Raw genomic sequence first — 20,227 nt, forward strand, 5'->3', positions numbered from 1 at the left:
CCTGTGCTCCTGATAAAGCCATTTGTTCTAGTTTCCTAGTGGCTCAGAGGTTAAAGTGTCTGCCTCCAATGTGGGAAACCTGGGTTCGATCCCTGGGTTGGGAAGATCCCCTGGAGAAGGAAATGGCAACCCACTCCAGTATTCTTGCCTGGAGAATTCCATGGACAGAGGAGCTTGGTAGGCTACAGCCCATGGGGTCACAAAGAGTTGGACACGACTGAGTGACTTCACTTTCACTTTCTAATGCTTTGGAAACCAAGGACCTTGTCAATTTCTTCTTGGGATCAGCTTGGACCAGAGTAATTTTAACATAAAGTAAGGAAAGGAGAATGAAAAATAAGGATCCAGTAAACCTCCTGACATCAAATAAACATAATTTAACTTTTTTGCTTGGTGTTTCATTTCCAGTTATGTGAGTGAAGATCATCATGCCAATCTTGGTAATTCCTATTTCTAATGGAAGTAGGAGTTAAACATTGGTTCTAGGTACCTCTTGCCCCTGGATAGCATTTTAAGGTCTGTTAATGAGTGTTACACATTAATTAAACACCTGTAATAAACTGGACACTGTAGTATTACCCTGAATACCATATTAATTGCAAGGTTTCATTTCCCTATAAGAGTCAAGATAACTGGGATTTTGTCGAGATGAAGAAAGACATGGGAATAGTTGTACAAACATTGGTCATGCTGTAAATATTCAGGAAGTGGATACTGAGTGTATATTATGTTCTGGACATTATGTTAGGCTCTGGGGACACAATGAAAAGCACAAAAACAGTCTTTGCTGGAGAGGAACATATGTTATATTGCAGAGGACAAATAGGCAATCAAATAAATGGTAACAGATGGAAGTAAATGTCAGAAGTAAATGATAAGAGTGAAGAAAAGGATGTGCTGAGAAAATGATAGACAGGGTCAGGGAAGCCTTTCCAAGCAGCCATGCCAGGATCTAAAGAAAAGGATGAGGCAGAGGAAACCCATACTCAGTCCCTGGGGTGGGAATGAGCTCTGCAAGTTCAAGAAACAGAAAGAGGGCCATGATCGGGGTGGATGTAGAGGCTGTAGAGTGAGGGAGACGTGGCTCTTTTTCTCTGACCAATCATGGAAGGCTTACTAGAGACTTGGAAATGAAACAGATGTGTAGATACTACAAATAGACATATATCCCATCTCATGTAACAGTGTAGTAAGTTAAGTGTTGTTCCTTCCATTTCCCAGAAGAGGGAACTGGGTATCAGGGAGCAGATCTACAGAGCTAGGGCCCAAGTCAGGGCCGTTCCACTCTTCCACTGCACCTTAACTGCAGACCAGCAGAACTGGAGCAAGGTACTTGGAGTGATTAAGTGCTGAGTCACTGGACTCCTAGGCTGGCTTCCCTTAAATTATGTGATGGCTTTGGGATATTAACTATTATCAAACAATGACGACAGAGGGGGTGGTAACAATATCTCCTACTACATACTTTATAAGTGCTTTACCACACAGTTCGTCATTTGTGGCTCAGAAGAACCCTCAAAGGTAAGCAGGACACGTTTTATTTTTCTTTAGGTTAAGAAATTAACCTGAAGTGACACAAGACACGGTTGGGATTTGGCTCTTCTGATTCTAATCAAGGGCCCTTTCCTTAAGCCAGAGAAACTGCTGATTGAAAGAGGACATAAATATGGCTGATAAGCTTGTCGTCCTTCAGACTTCCAGAAAACAAATATGTCCTTTTTTTTCAAAGTGCTTTTGATTGTGAATAAGAGGCATAAAATACAGACTTCCTCTCCTGGGTTTGTTGAGCTTCTATTGTGTGTCAAGCACTAGGACTATCAAAGGATTATAGTGAAGTAGGTTGAAATTACTAACTTAGCACAGTGCTTCTTACCCTATGATACAGGACTAGAAAAAAATGCTCTGGAAATACAAAGGAAGAAGTAATTAAGTCACTTTGGGGAATTTGGAGAAGACCTCGCCAAGATGATGACAGTGAACTAGGCCTTGAAGGATGAATATTCGGCTTTCTCTAGGAGGGAAGCAGGAAGATTATTCTAGCAAAAACAGATAAGAATACCATGATAAAAGAGCATGGTGACTCTGAGGAACAGGCACTCATTGACTGCATCTGGAGCATGGAATATACAGGAAATAATTATGGGAAAGGAGGCTGTCGATGGAGGCTGTTTGCAGAGAGCCTTGAATGCCAGGCTCAGGCGGTGCTGTATTTGGCTTGACCATCCCAGGTTTACTAGTAAGGGGATGATGTGATTCCATTTTCTGTGTTTTAGAAAACAAGTGCCGTTGGCAAAGGACAATGGGACTGGAACAGAGGAAAGGCTAGAAACTATTGTAGTAGTGAAGGAGAAAGATCAAAGCCCTGAATTAGTTGTAATCCCTAATTATGTGTTGAAGACATAGGGCAGTAACCCTGGGGCTGAGGGACTGATTGGCTGTGAAGGCACCTGATTGTATTTTGAACATACACACCAAGTGCTACGTTGGTACACAGACACATGCTCCTTATTTTGGCCTCCCTACACTTAGCCCAATTTTCCCTGACTCTTCAACGCATCTATTGATTTTTTTTTTTCATCCTCAAAGAAAGGAGAAAATGTTATAAGACTGTAATCTTACAGATTCTTTCTATATGATTTGATCTTTGATCCCGTAGGAATCTTCTGGCTGAGAAATGGTGAGTGCAGTCAAATTTTTGAAGAGTTGGATGCTATGACGATATTTATGTCCTGCAGATTATTTATTTGGAACTGTTGTTGCAAATTTGAAAGCCCGCCTACTAAGCACTTTGGGGAGATTGTTCTCAGCCAGTGACCTCTGGTAGGGAAACATTAGCAGGGCAACTTGTTCTCTCTGTGTTTCAGGCCTCCTGCTGAATGCTGAAGGAGAATTCAGATATTAGATAAAGGACTATAATGTTTCTTTCAGATCCCACACATTTCTAAAATACTCTTTCCTTTCACCTTTTTTTTTTTATTAACTGAGGACCACTCATCCTGGCTTTAAAATGTAATGTAGGGTCATAGTTATTTAAAAAATCAACAAATACAGTTTGCTTGCTCTTTAATTTTTAAATTATAAGCATCAATAATTTATTTCGGTTGCAGAGAAGGGCTACATTTAATCTCTGAAGTAAAATGAGTTTTTCTGCTTTAGCTTGAATTGTTTCATTCTTCTTTCACCCAAATACACGTAACACCATGGGAAGGGTCCCCAGATGATCTCTACATTCAGTCAAAAACATCTGCGGGGAGTCTTCCATGTTCATATCAATGTTTCCATGGAGGAGAGGCAGCATTTTGAGGCTATTCTGGTGGTTCATATACTGACATTGCCCCTTGTGAAAGCTCAACTCCCTGTATCTCAGTTATTTCAGTAAAGATAAAATTCATGTCCTGTGAGTGCTGTGAAGACTAAAAGAGGTATGAAACCACTGCCACAAAGTCTGGCACAAATGAAGTTTCAGTAAATATTGGCTCCTTTAAACACCACTTGATAGAATTTAGGTAAGAGAGGTGCAGGCTTTACTTTCGGGAGATTATAACTTAGTTTTCAAAACCAGTGATTGGCAGAATATTGTTTAAAATTCCTCCTTTTCTATTCATCTGTGCATCTCTTTTGATGCCAGTACTGTAGTGTTTTTATTGCTATAGCTTTGGTATATAGTCTAAAGTCATGGGGTGTGATTCCTCCAGTTCTGTTCTTCTTTCTCAAGATTGCTTTGCTTATTTTGTGTTTCCATACAAATTTTAGGATCCTTTGTTCTAGTTCTGTAAAAAATGTCATTGGTATTTGGATAGGGATTGCATTGAATCTGTAGATAAATACAATATGTTATCACTTAGATGTAGAATCTAATGAATGAATATAATAAAACGGAAACAGATTCACAGATATGGAGAATAAACTAGTAGTTACGAGTGAGGAGAGGATAGTGGAGAGGAATGAAATAGGGGTAGGGGATGAAGCGGCACAAACTCCTACATATAAAATACAATCTTCAAGGATATATTGTACAGCACAGGAAATACAGTCAATATTCTATAACTTTAAATGGAGTATAATCTACACAACTTTTGACTCACTGTTGTACAACTAAAACTAATAGAATATTGTAAATCAACTGTACCTCAGTAAAAAAGAAAATCCTTGATTCTCATGTCTCCTGTTAAGTGTCTGATGTCAAAATTGGAATTACACAGCCATTTACCTCCTTGGTGATCTAGGAAATAGGTATGTTTTTACTTTTTCTATTCAGATTGGTTACAAAGAGTGGAATCCAGGATCAGTGTTAAAGACTGAGCTTGAAGAATCCTTGACTTTCAGGATTAATACAGCTCTGTCAGAGAGCTCAGTTCAGTTCAGTTGCTCAGCCGTGTCTGACTCTGCGACCCCATGGACTGCAGCATGCCAGGCCTCCCTGTTCATTACCATCTCCTGAAGGTTACTCAGACTCATGTCCACTGAGTCGGTGATGCCATCCAACCATTTCATACTCTTTTGTCCCCTTCTCCAAGTCAGTGAGCTACTTGGAAGCAAATTTCCTGAAAGAGCTTTGTTTTTTTCAAATAAATGGCAGGTATAGGTACGTAATTCAAAGTATCTTGTAGTCTGTTTTTAAAAAGGCATTAAATCATACTAGTGCAGAATTTTAGCCAAATTCTCTTGTCCATAGAAATGGCCTGCTAACATTTAAGTACTGTTACTCCGGTGAGCAAGAAACAGTCCCTGAAATTGTTGTAGTTTAATTGACTTGGATAAGTATTTTGTGATTTAAACAATTAATTGTTGCTACCTGAAATAGGAGGTATTTCTGTCTTTTGAGGAGGTAGGAGTGAAGGCCAAATTTAAAAAATTAATTGCATTTGAGTAAGTGACTGTGAAATACTTGTTTTCATTGACCCAATTGTTATAGAGATGTGCAATTATTTAATCAGCTAAGTAATTTGTACTTTTGTAGTCTTATCGTTTTCATGCTTCATTGTAACCCTATGTACTCAAGGTATTGAACCTGTTCCATAAACAGTATTAATCTCAATTACTTTGGTAGCTTTAAATAATAATCCCTTATTAAATATGTTCTTTGTTATGCTGTCCGTGTTTTTGCAGCATCAGAAACTGTTGATGCTGATAAAAGCAAACATTCAGTTAAAAAACCTTTTCATACTTTAATTAATTAAAAAAATAAATGGTGCATTTATAGTTCTCAAATGATTTTGGTTATGGAAAACACCTTATTAGGCTAGTTTAGAACTTTGAATCCAAAATCCAACTTCATGGCTTGGTTTTATCTAAGAGACATTAAAACAGTAGAACTGTTGGCAAGAATTGGCAAGAATTGCAGTGTTGAAATTTTGAAAAGATTTCATTTAGTCCATGGGACTATAAACTTCTTGAAGGCAGGACCCACTGCTTTTATTTCTGTGCTGCCTGATCATGTGGTTAAAAGTTTGCTGATTAGAGTGGAACCAAAGTGAATAACACAACAGAATTTGAGACTAAATCTCCCAGGCAGGTTTTGCTTGTCTAATATACATAGGATGAACCTGATGAAATCAACCTTTTTTTCGTTTCAAAAATTTCATTTTATTCTGTTCATCTTTGTGGAATACTTTTATGGCTTCCTGCTGTAACTCATTTGAGTAGTGAGTTAACTGTTTCCTTGGAATTTAGCCCTTTTCTTTTTTCCCCTGTAATTCTGCTTAAAAAAATTTTTTTTTTGAGATGTTTATTTTTTTTCCAAACTGTAAACTTTTTATTTTGTATTGCTGCTGCTGCTGCTGCTGCTAGGTTGCTTCAGGTTATTTTGTATTGGGGTATAGCCAATGAACTATGTTGTGGTAGTTCCAGGTGAATAGCAAAGGGACTCAGCCTTACACATACATGTATCCATTCTTCCCCAAACCTGTTTCCCTTCCATAGTGCTTCCTTTTACTCGGCAGTATTCAGGCTTCCCAAAGTTAGCTTGAGTCTGGGTTCAGATTGCAACACAATGTCCAAATGATCCTTCAAGTTGTAGGAAAAAAAATAAAATTAAAGACTCTATCATGTACAACACCTGAAAACAAACCAACCCAGCCACATTTGTGTCTTCCTGTTAACTCTTGGCTAGTACAAAGAGCTAATATTTCTTGCAAAGATAAAAAGATGACCCAAGATAATTTCCCCAAGTTAAACAGTTCTGAAGTTTTACTGTGGGATCCAGTTCAACTGGCATTTAACTCTAGAACCAACACCCCAATTTAATTTAACACCACAGACAGAGTCGCTGAGAGTCATACATGACGGAAGTGACTTAGCAGGCACGCATGCACAGCCAAAACTGAATGAGTACATATGAACTGAGTTTACAGTTCAATATTAAAATAGGATGGGAGGAAAGGCAGGCAGAAAAAGTATAATATTCTTTACTTGTTAGTCAGCACTACAAAATTTGCTCATTTCCCTGTTTTATTAGTCTAGCTCAGAGTTTTTCAAACTTCTGTGTGCCTATGAACTATTATACAGGTCAGTTCAGTTGCTCAGTCATGTCTGACTCTTTGCAATCTCATGGGCTGCAGCATGCCAGGCTTCCCTGTCCATCACCAACTCCTGGAGCTTAGTTAAACTCATGTCCATTGAGTCATGATGCCATCCAACTATCTCATCATTATACAGGTATTGTTACCCAAATCCACGCATTCTGTCTTATAGGTGATATAAGAAACCTCAAAAAGAAATGTCACTATCTTTATAAACTGTCTCTAATAAGTACTTCTATATATATATTATCTAGGAAAATTTATCAAAACTGAAAAGATTTTAGAGAGATCTTTAACCCATTTCTGTCTAAAAGTCTCACTTGTGAAACTGGGATCCAGGTCCCTGGTATTTCATCCTGTGTCTTGGGCATGAAGCAGCTCATGGTCCAACGTGTTATTATTGTGCTCATGGTAACTTCTCTGCTCACATCATCCCGGCTGTCTGGTCTGTGAGATGCCGGTAGATATCATTTAGGATGGGTTTCAAGGCTGGCTTCTTGTAGAGATGCTGTAGGATGCTTAAGCAAACTTCCTGATTGGTTGGTATAACTATGGGGCTTTGGGTCTTATTTTTAAAAACAAAGCAAATATTATCAGAAACTGGGCAGAAGAGGAGAAAATGCCAATCCGGCCCAACTCCGGTGGAGGCAGGGGGCTGTCCTGCCTCGCTGAGGACGGGCTGTTATCCGCTGCTCTCTTGTCACACTGACACGGCCCCCTGGCTGGGCTGATTGGTCGCTGGCAATAACTGATGGGGAATTCTGATATTCTAGCCGGTAGTTCCTCACACTCCAAAGAGGTGCCTTCCCATCTCTCTTTTCACCTTCCGACCCCGGCCTTGTGCTCAGCCTCCCCCCACCTCGCCGCCCCTGCCCCCGGGGCGGGGAGGAGAGCCCTGGGCGTGATGCTCTGAAATCCACCAGGCTGTTCGCGCTCCAGCTCGTCCTCGGGAGAGTCCTGTTCCCGACTTCTCAGGGCTTCTACAGCACAAACAACTGCATGCGGGCCCGGGGTGGGGGAGGCTGAGAAGGACTTGGGTATGTTGGTTTTCTCGTCTTTCATCACTTTGTTGGCTTCATCCGTTGCCTAGATCTCCGCGGTGGATTTCTTTCTGTCTAAGACTCTGAGGAAGGATCCCTTCTCCTTCTGTTGACTCTTTCTATTTTTATGGTAAGTGCTTGCATTCAATGAGCAGCGCTGCTGCAGTGAAGTGAACGCTTAGCTAGCTCTCTCTCTTCCCAGCTAAGCTTAGTGACCTTCTCTCTGCGTTCTCTAGTGTTCCTGGGTCCACGTCTGGGGGTGGGGAGTGGGGATCCAGCTGTTGGAAATGCTGGAGGGTCGTTTGTCTGGCTTGTCTTTTTGTTTTGTTTAATTGTTTCCGTAAACGGAGCTCTTCGGCTGTGATGAAAACATAAGCACTCTCTCTTTGTCCTTGAAGCGGCAGCCAGGGAGATGTGAGCATGGTGGTAAACTGCAGCAGTGTGCAGGGGATCCGGGGAGGGCGACTGACAAATCTGGGGGCGAGATGAACCCTCGGCGTGCTCAGGTGCACTCTCTCCGAATCCGGAAAGGCCGGGCTGATCGGCCCACCTAGCGAACTGTTCCATCTTTCCCGGAGACGACGGCACACGTGTGAGTTATGTCGGAGTCGGCTGGGGGCAGCGGCGCCTTAGGCACCTGCCTGTGGGTCCACACCGGCCCTGCGTCTTTCTCGTCTTTCTCGTGGGCTTTACAACTCGGGTGGTAGCATTGGCGGCGGCGGGAGGACCCCTGTGCCGGCGGACGGAGTAGACGGCATGACCTCATTGCCTTTTCTCTTTGGAATTTCAGGGTGCCTGTTCTGCAGACGGGTCTCTTCCCATCCTCTTCCGAGGGTGGTGGGGCAGTGAGAAGAGGCATGTTTTTTTGAGTTGACAGCATAGTTTCAATCCTCCTCCTGGTAGATAAAAGGCTTGGAGGCTGTTAGAATGGTTAGACTTTGCTCACAGAACATAAGCAGGGTTGGAAGGAAGAACGTGCGTGTTGCGGTGACATCAGGCCGGCTGTTTTGTTGCAGAACATTTACTCTTAGATGTGTGTTCTGATTTTTCACCTGGTCTCTGAGGCTGCTGGCTCTGGCACCACAGCTTCAGGTCAATTATTGTCAGCTCCTGGAGTCCAGAGGAAACACATCGTGAACACAAAGTACAGCTCTATCTTGTGGAACCTGGGGTTAAAGGGGAGTCTCTTCTCATAGGGAGATGTCTGTCTTGTCTTTTTTTTTTTTTTTTTTTTGGTAGCAGGTGTCTTGGATTATTTTGGTCACCGCAGCATTCCAAAGAATAAGCTTTTCAGTTCTCATTCTGCTCCTTATTTTCCAGTCTTGGACTGGAGATGGGTTATTTTACTTGATTTTGTGTGGGTTTTCTGATTGTGGTTCATTTAACTCTAGGGAGAGGGAAATGTGGGGTGAAATTTCTGGTCTTTCTCCCTGTTGATTGGGAGTTTGGAACATAAAGTTGCTTGACTGGCTTGCTCTTTCTCACCACTTTTATTTCTACCCTCAGTGTGGATTTGTCTTAAAATAGTGGTGATGACATCAGACATATGCTTTTATCTTGTTCCCTGGGTACATTTGGTTGGTTTTAGTGGAGGGTTCTTTAAATACATGAAAGCATATATTAAAACAAAGAACAAGAATTTGTAGATGTTTACATTATATCCCAGCTTCACAGTGAAACCAGCAAATAGGATAACAGCAACAAATTAGGATCCTTGCATACTGTAACCTCTGAATCATTAAATAATGTTTGAAATACTTTCATTATTGCTTGCATTAGCTATTCTAATATCCATACTTCTCTACACTTAGTTATGGCTGGGAGCAATGTTGTCATTTAACTGGCTGACTTCTCTGCTTCCTTTGATTCTAACGTTTAGTTGTTGACTTTCAATTCTACTGGTGTTTTCTTACTTTGCTTAATTATTTCCCCTCCAATTGCAAGGATTTTTATCAGGTGCTTGGCAACTCAACTTGACATATTCATCAAGATGGAAAGAGTTAGAGTCAGTTTGGGTGTCTTGGAAATAGACCCTGCATTTCATAAGACAGGCCATTTCAGATGCATTTAGAAATCTTTTAGTTAGTGGCAACATTAGCTTTGAGAGAAAATGCTGTGGGCGTTCTTCATTTTACTGAGCAGAATATTCATCTGTGCCATCAGAATTGTATATATGCAGCATATTCACAAGTGTATTGTTTACTTGTGACTGTTGTGTACATATTTTCCATATTTGTAGCATGCTCATTTAGAGGGGAGGAGAAACATTTCTGAAACTCTGCTTTGCATTCTCCAGCCAGTTTTTTTTTTTCTTTTTGGTAGGGATTTCCCCAGTGATTCCACACCCCTCCTCCAGATAACGCCTTTTGGAATTTCTCTGAATTGGGAGATTGCATTCTTTGTGTTTGCTTGTCTCACAGCATGATGTTAGATTAATTCTTTTGCAGGGTCCCTGAAGGCAGCATATACAACCACTACAGGAAATACTGGTAAAAGCTGTGCTGAATGGAGCCAGTAACTCTTAGCCTCTTGGTGTGATGTAGTTACTGCAACATTTTTTTGTGTGTTTTTGTTTAGCTGCTATGTCTTGCAACCCTAGCAAATCGTATTTATTTGAAATGGGTCTAGAAATACCTAGATAGATGTAGATACAGTTACTCATACAAATGCCTTTAAAACAGTGCTTTTACTGTTTCTTTTGATGATGTTCTAATCTGAAACCTATAGCTTATATTTTGATTCAGTATTTTCCATTTTTTATCTTTCTGCTTTCTTTCCTACTTCTGCTTTATGTTTTTATGCATGGACACGCATATGTGTCCACCTGTAAACTCAACAACGATTGTTTGATTAATGAAGAGTTGGTTAACAGCTTCTCTTCCAGTAACCAAACTCTTGTGCTCAACCTGTAATCATGTAACTGAGAGAAGGAGTTGTCCCTGTTAGTATAACCACATGTGTCTGCAGGCCTTTTTGTCATTGAAACTACTTTCCATAGTTGATTACTAGGACCAGAAATAGAATCACTTTTGCATTTTAATGAATGACATTCTAGATTTGTCTAGGTTGGAATGCCCTCAAATCTTGAAATGTTTACTACTTAAAAGGTCTTTTCGTAAAGAGGGGGAGTTTATGGATGATACAAAATAAAATCACTTGATTGTGGGTACAGGCTTTCTTTGGAAATTGAATGAACTATATCATTAAGGATGTTGGCTGAATTTTCCTGTGGCTTTTTAAAATATAATTAAGGTGACATATTCCTTTACCATCTCTCCATGAGCCCTCCTTTTTTTAAAGAGTAAAAAGAACATATAACTCCCACATAAAGCTGCTTAGAGGGAGAACCATTTTTTAACAGAGATTCAGACCACTTCTAACACCAGCTATGGTGATCTACTTTGAAAGGAACTTGCTAGTCAATTGGCAACTCAGACAGATTGTATAAAAGAGGAGAGATTCTTCATGAGCTGTGTTGAAGACTGCATTTTTGATCTGTCTCCTAAATTCATCTAGGACTATAGTCACTAGGTCAGCTTTGCAGAAAAAAAATCATGTACTTAGGAGCTTAATAGTCTACCCACACTGTCATAAATGTTTATGTTGCAAGTTATATCTCTTTGGTAGTAAAGGGAGTTGGCAGAATTTTGGAGGAGAGTCAAATCACAGCCCGAAAATAATGTAAGATGAAAGGGGAAAAATTCCTCCCCATACTTAGCATGAATTCTCTACTCTGGCTGTTGGCCTTTAAGTCTGAAGAGTCAAGAAACTGTTAAAAATACATAATGACAGGGTTGGTGGGCCTGATCTCTAATAGAAATCTCTGACCCTTAACTAGGCATCTGCTGAGTGACCTTTTGGCTTGCAGCCATTCTTATAGGAAGCAGACATATTGTCATACAGCAGGAATTCACTTACATTTTTCCCATTGGTCTCCCACTGGGGACCTCCTGTGAGTGTCAGAGAGAGAACAGTGTCTGGACACCATTAGAGACCACGGGCAGTCCCAGCAGGATGTCTTCAGGACCCCAAGTGCCTTTCTGATCTCAGCCACGAACTGGCTGTCAGACTCAAACTCATAATTGGGCTTGGAGGACCAGATAATCTGAAAAGTGAAAGTGAAAATGTTAGTTGCTCAGTCGTGTCCAACTCTTTGTGACCCCATGGGCTGTAGTCTGCTAGGCTCCTCTGTCCATGGGAGTTCCCAGGCAAGAATACTGGAGTGAGTAGCTGTCCCTTTCTCTAGGGGGTCTTCCTGACCCAGGGATTGAACTCAGGTCTCCCACACTGTAGGCAGATTCTTTACTGTCTGAGCCACCAGGGAAGCCCCAGATAATCTGAGGGCTCTCCCAATGACTTAAAAATCATGAACTGTTGTTCCAGCTCTGTTTTTTTACTAGATGGGTGATTTCTAAGGCAATTGACCCAGATGAGACATTCCTGGCAGATGGGGAATGAGCTGTGCCTCCCCTTAATCCTGCAAGACCCCAGCATGTCATGGCAGTGACATGGTCATCAGAGTTACTCAGAAACATGTGCTGATGTTGATCCTTCATGATCAGGGCTTATGTGGGTGTGGCGACTACCTACTGCCCCGGGGACACCTTGAAATGCCTCTCCTTGTCATAAAGGGACCTTGAGGAGTATCTTACCTACCGTCTGGTTTCATAGATAAGAAAGCTAAAGTCCTGGGAAGTTAAGTCACTATGACAGGAGAGATCTGGTAGGCACCTGGGCAAGACAGTTGAGTCAATGTGGATGGATTTACTGAGACACCAGCTCCACTCCTGGTGTGGGGCCCCTTCCACGATTCACAGCTGACACTTAAACTGTGTCATTCTTTGCTCACAAAACTGCTTTGTGGCATCTAACTCACTGCTGTCCATTATTTCTGGGGTTATTTCATGCAGATTACGTGGCTGTGCCAGTCAGAGTGAGTCACATCAAGCAACTGTTTATGGTCATGTGTTTATGCTTGTGCGGAAATGGATTTTTTATATTGAAACTGCTTTTCTTAAGAACATTTCAAGAATTCTAAAAACATTATGCTTGATTTCCCACCCCCTGGGCTTCAGCTGTTTCTGTTCTGTTGAGGGGGTGATGTTTACGGATCAGTTCCATTGTCTATTTATTTACTCCAATATTCATTGAGCACCTGACGTGTCCACCCTGGTGCCAGGCAGTGGGGACCTCCTGGTGACAGCTGGATGCTGCCACTGCTCTGAGAGCTTTCAGTCTAGTGATGCTTCATGGAGTTCATCGTCTCTTGACTTTTTCAGCCAGTGGCCTGCTTACTGTTTCATCACTATTTCTCAAAGAGCCCAAGTTGAGAAACAGTTTGGCTGGGCAGTTCTTTCCTGTGATTATGCCACTGAGAAGTTCTTTTCATAAAAAAGCATCATTGCTGTCATTGCAAGGTATATCTTTACCATTTTCCAAAATAGTATTTTTAACTTGTGATTTTTGTTACCTGATTCAACAAAAGAGATTAATTAGCTGAACTTGTTTGAGCTGTTGTTGGGATTCACCAAGATGACTGTTTCATTTTTTGGCAAAACTAGCCTGATTCCTGGAACTGTAAATTCATCGTGTGGATAGCACAGCATCCATGGAACTAGCTGTAGGTTAAAGACCAAACTCCTTAGCCTTGTATACCAGGCTTGTTATAATGTACAGCCATTGCTTCTTGTTCTGCAACTTCCCTAGAACATTCCAGAAATACCAAAACATTTGCAGATGCTTACTCCTTGGAAGAAAAGTTATGACCAACCTAGATAGCATATTGAAAAGCAGAGACATTACTTTGCCAACTAAGGTCTGTCTAGTCAAGGTTATGGTTTTTCCTGTGGTCATGTATGGATGTGAAAGTTGGACTGTGAAGAAGGCTGAGCGCTGAAGAATTGATGATTTTGAACTGTGGTGTTGGAGAAGACTCTTGCGAGTCCCTTGGACTGCAGGGAGATCCAACCAGTCCATTCTGAAGGAGGTCTACCCTGGGATTTCTTTGGAAGGAATGATGCTAAAACTGAAACTCCAGTACTTTGGCCACCTCATGTGAAGAGTTGACTCATTGGAAAAGACTCTGATGCTGGGAGGGATTGAGGGCAGGAGGAGAAGGGGACAACAGAGGATGAGATGGCTGGATGGCATCACGGACTCGATGGACGTGAGTCTGAGTGAACTCCGGGAGATGGTGATGAACAGGGAGGCCTGGCGTGCTGCGATTCATGGGGTTGCAAAGTCGGACACAACTGAGCGACTGAACTGAACTGAACTGAACTTGCAGTGCTCAGAAGTAAGGAGCTCTCACTTGCCTCTGTGCCTTTGCACATGCTATTTCTCCTGAGACTAACTTTCAAGACAATCTCAGACAACATCTCCCATGGAAATTTGACACTTACCACTTTTACTGAGCCTTGTGCCCAAAGCTGAGCTAGGTAGACCCTGTCTGTCCTCTTACATACCTCGTAGGACTTGATATAGACCTCATAGGACTTTATAAACTATTATTATAATTCCTTGTCTATTTGCCTCTCTCCCAAGTAGACAGTTTGTTCCTTGAGGGCAGGGACCATATTTTCATCTCTATATCCCAAGGCCCAGCAGAGTGACTGCTGAATAGCAGATATCCAGTAATTCTTGAGTCAGAGACTAAGCAATAACAATAATTCTTGAGCAAATAGATCGAGAATCACCATAGAAAACCTAGGGTGCTGGTACCGGCAATGGCTGCTCTGTGTGGAAAACTTGATTTTTCAAAATAATGTGACTGTATGAATTGTACTGAGAAGGATAAAGAGACTGGCAGCCATCCTGTGTAATCCATTAGAAATTCTACGTGAAATCCCAGAAAACGTTTCTGCCTCCCAGTGAGTTTCAATAAACAGTAAGAATTTATTAAGTGTATTCTCTAAGCAGAGCCTTGTGTCAGGTCCCCAGGAATGAAAGATTTAAAAAAAAAAAGAAAAAAAAAGCAGTGTAATTCCTGTCCTCCAAAAAGCCACAAACTAGTGAAAACTTATTCTGTGACCCGGTTACAAGGCAGACAGAGTCTAGTAGGCTGTAGACTTCAGACACGACAGAAGTAGAAAGGTCATTTTAGGCAGAGGGGCTGGCTTGAGTAAGAAGCCACTTAGAGATGTGATGGTGGGTCAACAATGAGGTGGCTTTGGCTGGAAGGTAAAGGGAGTAGGATGGGCCTGTAGGGAGTGGGGTGGAAAATGCAGAGGAGGATGAGGAACTTTTGGGTTGGGGAGATGGCAGTGGTATCAGAAGATCTGAGTGGCAGTTGATGAATTTCTGTAAGTTGGGAGATAATAGAGTCTAGAAAAAGCCAGTTAGAAATTTGTTTGGAATCTCTCCTCGGATTTAATTAAGTCAAAAGTCTGTATTCAGCAGGGGAGAAATGCAGTTGCTTAGCATAAGACATGTGTTTCTCACCCACCCCTTTTGCTCTTGAGGGTATAGTTTGACATTCAAAGTCATCACAAGGAAGTGAAGCTGGGAAATCTAACCTAAATCAATCAGTTTTAGACCTAGAGAGAGTTGAGGACCGAGGTCACTGACGTGCCTGTTAACACACTGTCCAGAGTGTAAAGAACACCGTAGGCCCTTTGGTGCTTTTTGCTAATAATTTATGGCTTTTTTCTTTGGCGATTAGCCTTGTGCTATTTACAAAGAATATATTCATCTTACCCTGATGCTGGGAAAGAGTGAAGGCGGGAGGAGAAGGGGATGAGATGGTTGGATGGCATCACTGACTCAATGGACGTGAGTTTGAGCAAGCTCTGGGAGTTGGTGATGGACAGGAAAGCCTGGGGTGCTGTAGTCCATATGGTCGCAAACAGTTGGACATGATTGGGCAACGTAACTAAACTGATAATCATCTTATGAACCAGTGGGTACAGGCATGCATGAACTAGTTTCATGTAGGTAAAAAAGTAGCTTAGAAAATTTTGTGTTAGTTCATCCCTGAAGTATGATTTCTGCTGTGACTTCTCTCCTTTTTTTTTTTTTTTTTTTTGAGTCAGGAAACATATGTTTAGGAAGTGGTGAGTAGTTAAGCTTTGTACATCTCAGAATTGGATCTGATCAGATGACTCTCCATCTTGAAAGTAACCTAAAAAAGATTGAGGAGGATCTCTAAATATCTTGGCCAGAGTATGAAAGCAAATCTTGTTTACGGAGTGAGAGATGATGAGGTAGAAGAGCTCCATTCACTCACTTACTCATTTAACGAGGACTACTGAACGTTTATGGGCTTCCCTAGTGGCTCATAAGGTAAAGAATCTGCCATCAATGTGGGAGAATCAAGTTTGATCCCTGGGTCAGGAAGATCCCGTGGAGAAGGGAATGGCAACCTGCTCCAGTATTGTTGCCTAGAGAATTCCATGGACAGAGCAGCCTGGCATGGTGTCGCAGAGTCAGACATGACTGAGTGACTAACATGCACGCTGAACGTTTATAGTACTATGCTCCTGGCTCAGTTCTGGGCACTGAAGAAACAGGCAAAATGGTCAACATCTTGTCTTCATGGAGGAAATATTGTGATAAGAGGTGAGGAGGAAACAGATTATTTTGGCCCATACAAAGCATGTCAGATGGTGATAAGCACTATGGGGAAAAAAATGAATATTTTGTTCACATTTGGCTTTCTTTTGATTTATTTAACTTATTTGTTATGTTTGAATCATTTTCTTCATTTATTGTTTTCAGCCTCTTGTTTTTATATTTGCTTTCTGATGAGTTTATCATAAATAAATCAAAACGAGTTATTATTTTTTTTTTCCTGCTACATAAGTGCAATTGTTGAAACCATTGGAGTGCTGTGAGCAAAAGTTAAAAGCAGGAATTCAGTTTCTGATCTGACTTAAAGGAAAAGTACTGTAGACATCAAAGCTCATATGAGTGTGTTTCTGAAGGGTAAAATTGTCAGAATTTAAAGGAACAGTATGGGATAGGAAGAGATCTCTCTCTCACCAGAATCTGAGGGGAGTGAATTAGGCTGTTCTTGGAGGCGGAATGTGAGCTTAGGGGACTGTGGGAGACAGAGAAATGGTGGCCATCACCAGTGAGCATAACTCATTAGGAGACGGAGATGGGAGTGAAATGAACACATGGGAAATTTAGGAAGGAATTTCAGTTCAGGAAGGAGGATAAAGCCTGTGAGACATATGTGTGTCAATGAGCAACGCTTCCAGAAACAGGTGCTGCCTAATGTAGAACATCTGTGTGAATTGGTTAATGGAAATAATGACTTGAAACAAAAAGCAGTATTTATGGATTTCTGAAATTTCCCACTCTATTTCTGTATGATCTTGAATTCAGTATCAGTGTTCCATTCTATTCCAAGCAAGCTTCCAGTCAATACTTTCTACCTTACTTCTAAAACAATTAGGATTTAAAGCAGAATATCTTCTGGTGGTGCAGAGCTGCTCTGGGGCAGTCTGGTTCCCATTCTGGCCCTGCTAGTTACTTGCCTTTGGATCTTGAGCAAGTTACTTAGTCTCTTTCTAAGTTGATATGTTGTATTTTCATTTTTATTCAGTTCAAGAAATCTTCTTTGTTTTTGGCTGTGCTGCATGCAGGATCTTAGTTCCCTGACCAGGGATCGAACCTGCACCCCCTGCAGTGGAAGCGCAGAGTCTTAACTAGTGGACCACCGGGAAAGTCTCAGTTTCTTACTCTCTTTGTATATCATTGTCTTCAATTATAAAAAGGGGGTTAACTAATATTCTCTGTTTTATAGAGTGGCTGAGTTAAATGAGATAGTACTTGGAAAGCACTGAGCACAGTGGCTGCAAGATAGTCACACAGCCTAACAGTTGTTAGCTCATTATTATCATTGCCTCTCTGCTGTTAGGAATTTGGAGAAATTCTCACATAAAAATTTACTGGCCTAGCAGAACTCTTCTTTAATAATTCAGATTGTGCTTTCTTCTTCACGTTTGTGATGAATGATTTCACATCGAAGCTTTTTGAATGGATCTCACAGGTTTTATTCTCAGTCTCTGAGAGGCTTATTGTGATTTAAAATTCACTTGGATCATAAATGAATCAAAGAGACATGTGAACAGGAGAGCCAAAGGACCACTTGGCCAAAGGGGTCAATGGGAGGAAGATCTACTAGACACAGGAAGCAACTTTCTGTCACGAAAAGAAAATGATGAGATTGAAGAGAAAAGCACAGGATGGAAGCAAATATGATTACATTCCTTTGACTCTTGATATTCTAGAGGGTTTAGGAATGATCGCTTTTCAGATGGAATATGGTCTAGACAAACTACTGCTGCACTGTGACTTGCAGATTCCTGGAGAGAAAAACCAAGGAAAGGGGACTAGTGGAGATGGGGGCAGGGTGGTTAGAGAAGAGTAGTTATATGCCAGGAAGTATGTAAGAAATATTTCTAATAGTGGAATGCTGGGTCACAGAACTTCTGAATTGAAAATTTTATTAGCTCTTAGCAAATTGTTGTTGACTTTAATCTGCTGGGGAAAAGTAGCATCTCATAGTTTGAGTATCTTTTCATGTGACTTCTTCGTATCTTTCTCTTCTGTGCCCTTTGCAAGCTTACTTTTAAGATTTGAGTTTTGACCTTAATTTTTAGGAGCTCTTTATAAAAGAAATTAACATTTTCTGATATGATTTTCCCCTAAATGGTTCCTGCTGTTCTGCCATTTATCTTTTGATACTGTCTATGACATTTTGGGCATAAAAGCTTTGTTTTTATATAGTTAAAGTTGTCATATGTTTCTTTCTTTCTGGATTTTGTATGATAATCAAAAAAGCCTAATCCACTCTGGGATCGTAAAATTGATTCTTCAAAAATGTCTTGTTGGACTTCTATGAAGATTTTATTTTCATGTATTTCTTTGGTTCAAACTTATTTTGCTGTAGCAATGAAATAGAAATCTGAACTTATTTTTCTTCAATAACTACCCAATTCTCTCCAAACATTTCTTGGATGATGTGTCTTTCCCTTGCTTGTACTATGATAACTCTTGAGAGAGATGATTTTTACTTTGACCAGGGTGAAAGTGGAAGGAAAGGGTAGCATCCTATATTTAATCCCTTCTGCAGTTAGAGCTATTTTTGGAGAGTTTGCTCTGTTTTGTTGACTGTCAGTTTGTTGGATAACTGCACTGTGTTAATTTCTTTTAGTTTTCTATGGTTTAATATCTGGGATGGCTAGTCTTCTTTTATTATTATTTTTTTTGTTCCAGGATTTTCTTATATCTTCTTACATTCTTTTTTCTATATGAACTTTGAAAATAGTTTGGTTCTTTAAAAATCATGTTTTAGAGGGTGGGTTGAGTTAAGTTTATAGATTAAGGAAAGTATTGTACGAAATTGAATTAATTCTGTCCTCAAATAGGCTATAGGTTCCCATTTATTAAAATCTTCTTTTGTGAAGCTCAGTAGTGTTTTAACATTCTTCACATGTATCAATAGTATCTTTTCTTTGAATAAATTATTTAATATGGTCTGATAAGTCCTTACTAATCTTCACGTATTTCCAGAGTATTGAGAGATGAGAAAGGAATGGGAGTGTTCATTGAGCACTGTAGACTGAATAAATTCCCTGGGGAAAAATATTTAAAACTCCATATAGATGTAATTGATTTTTTTGTTCCTTTTTTCAAACCTCATATTTTGAATTGTTGGTTTAACCATGAAAACGTATTTGTTTTAAATTTGCAATTGAATTTGTTTTTCATACTCCCAAATTCAGAGGACCAGTTACTCTGATCCTTTCACACAGTGTCATTTTTACATTCTTACATTAACTTATTTATCTATTAACTAACTCAGGAGACATTTAATGAGCACTTACTGTAGGCCAAGCATTTAGGAATATAAATATTAACAAGACGTTGTTCATTAGGGAGTTTTCAATGTTCACTGGGAGACTGACCTGAAAACAAATAATGATACTGCGGCAGTGTGCTTGCTTGAAAACCTATGCATGGTAGAGTTGGAGCATAGAGGGGAGGGTTTAGGGCTGTCTTGGGCCAATCAGAGAAGGCTTCCCTGAGGATTCTCATCTGAACTGAGACCACTTAGATGAGCTGCTTCCAGGTGGTCAATGCTGAGGGGGCTGCTCCAGGCAGAGAAGTGGGCCAGTGTGAAGACAGTATGGCATAACTTGATCTGCAAGTAATTGAGCCTGTGGGGCCAGAGTAGGAGATGAGTCTTGGCAAGTAGGTGGGTGCCAGATCTCAAAGGGCTTAATATAACATGCTAAGGAGATTTTGCTATATTCTATAGGTATTGGAGAAAACTTTGAGCAGGAAAGAGTCAAGGTCAGATTGCAGATTCCCGTCACTCTAGTAGGAGTCAAGAGGGGAGGAAGGGCCTGTGCATACAATGACTACTAGTACGGAGATTGTAACAGTGGGCCCAGTAAGACAAGTTTAAACTGGGTCAGTGGCATGAGGAATGACAGAGGAACCTTATGTGAGATTCATTCAACAGTTACTCATTATGATTGCATGTGGGCCAGGCTCTGTTCTTGGCTTCAGGGATATAGCAGTATTTAATGTAGATATGCTCCCTGCTTCCAAAGAGGCTACACAGGAGACCTGCAAAGAAGCTGATCAATAAAATGTGGCAGGAGGTGGTAAGTGCAATGAAGCAGAATGAAGGAAGGGAGAGTGGTGTGGAGT

At 40.7% G+C, this 20,227-nt stretch overlaps 1 protein-coding gene across 7 annotated transcripts in view; it reads left to right on the forward strand.

The window, feature by feature from the left end:
• Nucleotides 1–20,227, forward strand: part of ANO4 (anoctamin 4) — a 454,665-nt gene that overhangs the window by 76,203 nt on the left and 358,235 nt on the right. Inside the window, exon 1 of one of the 7 annotated variants that reach the window (XM_027967660.3) lies at nucleotides 7,448–7,558. The exons of 5 other annotated variants lie outside the window; for them this stretch is intronic. The gene's annotated coding sequence lies outside the window, so the exon portion shown is untranslated. Of the gene's footprint in view, nucleotides 1–7,447; nucleotides 7,559–7,960; nucleotides 8,154–20,227 lie in introns of those variants that run through there. One more of the 7 variants, XM_042247133.2, reaches the window with a different exon arrangement.

The sequence above is a fragment of the Ovis aries genome, chromosome 3 (assembly GCF_016772045.2).
Source record: "Ovis aries strain OAR_USU_Benz2616 breed Rambouillet chromosome 3, ARS-UI_Ramb_v3.0, whole genome shotgun sequence".
Taxonomy (NCBI): Eukaryota; Metazoa; Chordata; class Mammalia; order Artiodactyla; family Bovidae; genus Ovis; species Ovis aries.